This window comes from Lepus europaeus, chromosome 6 (assembly GCF_033115175.1).
Source record: "Lepus europaeus isolate LE1 chromosome 6, mLepTim1.pri, whole genome shotgun sequence".
NCBI lineage: Eukaryota > Metazoa > Chordata > Mammalia > Lagomorpha > Leporidae > Lepus > Lepus europaeus.
Window position 1 is genome coordinate 31559438 of NC_084832.1, and position 5812 is coordinate 31565249.

At 39.8% G+C, this 5812-nt stretch overlaps 1 pseudogene; it reads left to right on the forward strand.

The window, feature by feature from the left end:
* Nucleotides 1–2828: 2828 nt before the first annotated feature.
* On the forward strand, nucleotides 2829–3836 carry LOC133762055 (large ribosomal subunit protein uL10-like; annotated as a pseudogene).
* The last annotated feature ends 1976 nt before the right edge of the window (nucleotides 3837–5812 follow it).

A 5812-nucleotide genomic window follows, 5' to 3' on the forward strand; every position in this document is an offset into this window, starting at 1 on the left:
ACATCCATAGTTTTTAAACACTTAAGCAAAATGCTAATTAACACAGTTAATAAGTAGTTGTGACTGTAATTAACTCCCTATCAGTTCTGAGAACACTTTTTTTTAAATGTATTGAGTTTGCAGGGGTCAGGGGAAAGAATTTGGTGAGCTGAAGGATCATTTCTTTCCAGTTTTAAACTTTCTAAGTATGATTAAGGAAACAGATTTTATGATACCTCATTAAATTTCAAATTAGATTTTCATCATATAATTCTAAGAAACATAAAATGTAAATATTTGCTTTATTTAAGGAATACTAGGAAATGTGAAACTTGAGTAGTAGTTTGAAAATACATAAAACAATGAAAGCAAGTTGTCTTTAATAACTTGATATAAAATCATTTCTGTAGAAACAACACATTGTACTATTGGTGATTATAGCTGCTTTAGATGAACAGCATGAAGTATATCCTGTGCAATATTACTGATTTGGTCACAGAATTGTGATATAATATTTAACCCGCCCATATGTCTTGAGCTATTCATTTCCTGTTACTTTACTGGACCAGAAGTCAAAGACTTTCAGTTTTCCTGCCTTTATCATACATCTGCTGGTTATTGCTATTTAAGCTGACCTGGATCTTGATGACCACAAGGTGACTTACTATAGTTGTTTTCCCAAAAGACATTAGCAGCAACACATGTTTTTTAAATGCAACCAATGTTGCTTTGAGACTTTTCAAATAACTTGGGAGCAATCAAATTTAGACTGCACACATATAGCCATAAGTTAATATAAACTTCTTTTGAGAGAAAGGACATAGTTATACACAATGTATAAATTATTTGAATTAAACTTTTATTAAAGTTGTATTTCTTCAATGTATTTGGACTTCAGTATGATTTCTCTCACTCTACATACTTTCCAGAGCATGTCACTTAAATGTTTATATTAGCAATGCCACATATCAAAGCATTTGTTAGAGAACTTTCCATAGACTACATACTTAATACCTAAATGACTTTCTTCCTTATCTGGTTTTGCTAGACAGAGCAAGTACAATACTATAATGGCTAAAGTCCCTTTTTATATTTATAGGAGAATTAATTTATACCTCACCCACCGTACAGCTGTTTTATTACAGGTTTACTATCCTACATCCAAAATATTTGTATAAGGAATCTTTCAGATTTTGGATATTCTCAGATTTTATAATATTTGCAAATACATGAGACAATTTGGGAGATGGAACCCAAACTTAAACATGAAAATCATGAATGTACCATATTATACAACATTTTAAAATTTTTGTGCAGGGAAAGACATGTGTGTACATTGGATCAGCAGAAGGCAAAGGTGTTGCTGTCTCCAACCTCAGGCAGACAATCTGTGACTGTTCAGCATCACCATCATCTCTGACTCTAATTTACAGTCTACCTCCAAACAATCATTTCTCATGCTTACACACAAATACATGCCTAAAGGTATAAACTATGACATGCCATTAAAGCTGGGAATATATATGGTTTCAGAGACACTAAGCTGCACAGGTACATTGCCAGAACAACTGGGTCAGCTGCTAAGAGCAACAACAAACAATGGCAAAGTTTTAGTCTCTACCTAGGATGCTGCATTTTGATTAAAAGGTTCCTATAACTTCCTTTCACTATTTTAGAGAAGAAACAGTCAAAGTGGTTAAAGGACTTGGAAGTGAATTTTTTAGGAATGAAGAACCATTCTGCTAGATGGTTTTTAAAAATGTTTCCTCCAGGTGGCTGGTGCTGTGGTGTAGTGGGTAAAGCTGCCACCTACAGTGAGTCCTGACCGCTCCACTTCAGATCCAGCTCCCTGCTAGTGTGCCTGGGAAAGCAGCAAAGATGGCCCAACTCCTCAGGCCTCTGTATCCACATGGGAGACCCAGATGAAGCTCATGGCTCCTGATTTTGGCCTGGACAAGCTCTGGCCGTTGCAGCCATTTGGGAAGTGAACCAGCTGATGGAAGATATTTCTCTCTCTGCATCTCTGCTTCTCTCTCTGTAACACTGCCTTTCAAGCAAAATAAATAATTCTTTAAAAAAAATAGCTTCCTCCAAAGTTGTTTACATTATTAATCTTTTTTGTCTTAAAAGACTCTCTTTGATTTTATAAGCTGACACAAATTCTTGTTCTGTTAAACCCACATACATTTTCACCATGTTGTCCACAGGTCCTTTTCCTGCAACAACAACATCATCTTCATCAATACTATTATCGCAATCAACTTGATTCCAAACCCATTTGGTGATATCAACATCAGCCAATGAATGAACAGCTGCTTTCTTATTATTAGCATTAAAATATGTTGGATAACCACCTGCAGTGCCCACATCCCATAAGGGCACCAGTTCAAGTCCTGGCTGCTCCACTTCCAATCTAGCTCTCTGCTATGACCTGGGAAAGCAGTGGAGGATGATCCAAGTGCTTGGGCCCCTGCACCTGTGTGGGAGACCTGGAAGAAGCTCCTGGATCCTGGCTTCAGATTGGCCCAGCTTTGGCCATTGTGGCCATCTGAGAAGTCAACCAGTGGATGGAAGATTTCTCTCTCTCTCTGCCTCTGCCTCTGTCTCTCTGTAACTCTGCCTTTGAAATAAATAAATAACTCTTAAAACAAAATAAATAAATAAAATAAAATAAGTTTTATTAATTTAAGTTTTCTAAAAAATTAATCTTCCTCCTGAGTCCTTTCCTTTAGTTAATTTAATTTAAGGGAGACTATTTTAACATGGAAAATCTACAACAAAAAGTAATGAGTCCCTTGCTCCTTTAGTGTTTCAAAATATCTATTCTGGCTTCTCTTGCCAGGAGTCTCATGAGAGTGACATTGTCTTTAAACCCCACATGGCAATCTCTGATGCACCACCGTGATGCCCAGAGAGACAGGGCTACCTGGTAGTCCAACTACTTTCTTAAGATCATCCAGCTTCTGAATGATTATCCAAAATGCTTCATTGTAGCAGCAGACAATGTCGACTCTAATCACATGTAGCAGATCCACATGTCCTTTCCAGGGAAGGCTGAGGTGCTGATGGGCAAGAACACCAGGATGTGCAAAGCCGTCCGAGGGCATCTGGAGAACAACCTGGCCCTGGAGAAGCTCCTGCCTCATATCCAGGGAAATGTGGGTTTTGTGCTCACCAAGCAGGACTTCACTGAGATCAGGGATATGCTGCTGGCCGATAAGGTGCCAGCTTCTGCCCATGCTGGTGCCATTGTCCCCCATGAGGTCACTGTGCCAGCCCAGAATGATCATCTAGAGTCTGAGAAGACCTTCTTTTTCCAGGAGTTGGGGATCACCACTAAAACCTCCAGGGGCACCATTGAAATCCTGAGCGATGTGTAGCTGATAAAGACTGGAGACAAAGTGGGAGCCAGTGAAGCCACACTGCTGAACATGCTGAACATCTTCTCTTCTCCTTTGGGCTGATCATCCAGCAGGTGTTCGTCAATGGCAGCATCTATAACCCCAAAGTGCTGGACATCACTGAGAAAACCCTGGCCTCATGCTTCCTGGTGGGTGTCCGCAACGTTGCCAGTTTTTGTCTGCAGATTGGTCATCCAACTGCTGCATCAGTACCCCATTCTATCATCAATGGGTACAAACAGGTCCTGGCTTTGTGGAGACTGAGTACACAATCCCACTTGCTGAAAAGGTCAAGGCCTTCCTGCTGCCCCTGTGGCTGCTGCCACAAGTGCTGCTCCAGCCCTAGCCAAGTTTGAGACCAAGGAAAAGTCGGAGGAGTCAAAGATATGGATGGAATTTGGTTTCTTCGATAATCACCTTTGGGAAAGAAAGGAAATGAAGGCTTATTTCTCTTAAAAAATCTATTCTGATGTTACACTATGTGCTAAAATACTTTACTATCACTTGCTCATCATCTTCAACTGCATTTACATTAACATGATTTTTTTCAATGGAAATATGTTTATCGATCAGCTATTTCAACCCTCTTCCTTTTGCCATGGAGGCAGTGGGAGAGCTGTGACAGATCCAACTTTCCTGACCAGAGACAGGGCAGGTTGAAGATGTCAGTACCGATCCTCTTCCCTGAGCACTCAGTGAAGCATGAATTCAGCGTTTCATGGAATTCCCTGTTCTGCCTGTTCACTTTGGGGTCTCAGATTTGAAATATGATATTTTCTGAAATGATAATGCAACTGTAGACAATAAAAGATTCTCCTCCCTTTGCTTAACATCAAACTTCCCTTAGCCACCTACCATACCAACATCTCAGAATAGTTGTTAGTCGGCCAGTTACATAGTAATCTGATATCTCATAATAGTTTGCTAAATATTTGCTGAGCTACTTTTAGGAGAGTCACTGATAATACTGGGCAGAACCACTTATAGTCCAGTTGGCCACTGGATCTGGACAGATTGATTCAAGCTAGCAGGAAAGTTACTTTATAACTCATCACAATGCGAAATGTCACCCCCATTGACACTTTGGTGTACATCTCTGAACATGTGACACACGTAGAAGTATGATCCACTAAGCACGTGTCCAAAGGACTTTCTACATCATTTTTCTCCTGATGCATCATGTCCCATTACCTAGTTTCACAGTTATGCCATATTTACTCTAATTCCATAAATCCCGAACCTCTTCTTGAACAGGGAGACTAATGTGGCTTTTCCCTCATTTTTTGTGGTGTCATAAATAAAACTTCTCTCCTCTGCTTTATTTAAATTATTATTGTTTTGATTCATTTATTTCAGATGCAGAGAGAGACAGGAACACAGAGTCCCGTCCACTGAGTTAAATTTCCAAAGGTTCACAATATCCCACAGTTGGGACCAAAACTGAAAGTAGGGACTCAGTACATGTTCCCTTCATAGGTGGCCAGAATCCAGCATTTGGATCATCATCACCACTTCAGACTTGGCATTAGCAGGAAACTGGAAACAGAAGCTGGAGCCAGGAATGAAGCCTATGTACTCAGATGTGGGACAAAGGCAACCCAAACAGCATCTAACCTCTCAGATAAAGGAGGGGGGAATGTGAGTTTGCAGGTGAGAATGATCTATTGTTTGTCAGCAATAACAAAAGTAGAGGAATACAAGAATATACAATGATGTTGCTAATGACAATGTTTGCTACACTTTAAGAACATTTTATTTGTCATGAAATTTAGAGATTTCAAATGCATTTGGCTTTTCCTAACATTTTGATAACAGCTCAGACAAAAATCAATGAATGAAATAGACATTTTTTAACAAATGAGAAAACTATTTTTAGATAATACATCTAGTAAGTTGTTTGAGCCCTAAATCACAAATGTTTATTTCCTAGTCACCCCATATCATCTCAAATAATTTATAGCTAGTATTAACAGTGTTCTGTGCCCTTCAATTGTTTTAGAGAAGCTACAAACTGCTCAGAATGCCTATTTAATTTACCTAATCTGGTATTCACTCAACTTTGCTGCCCAATAAATTGTTCCTCAGGTCTTAAGAGTTTTTACCCAAACATCAGACCTGATTCTCAACCCATCAGATTGGTAGGAGAGGTCTCTGTTGCCTCAAGTGTGCTGGGGCAATGCTTATGACTGGTTTATCCTCCCTTTTAGGGCCTGGGGTGTTCAGTTGGGCTGCTTCATCCCCTTGTAGGGCCTGGGGTGTTTGATGGGCTTCCCTCGCTTGGGGGAAACACTCATCCACCACAGCTTAGAACTAGGACACTGGTCTAAGTGTGGGGATCCTCCCTCTCTCCTCTTAGATGACTCTTAACTTAGCTTCCCAGTTGGGGTGATTCTTTCCCAGGGAATATTCTGTGAAAGGACCCTCTTCCCTCA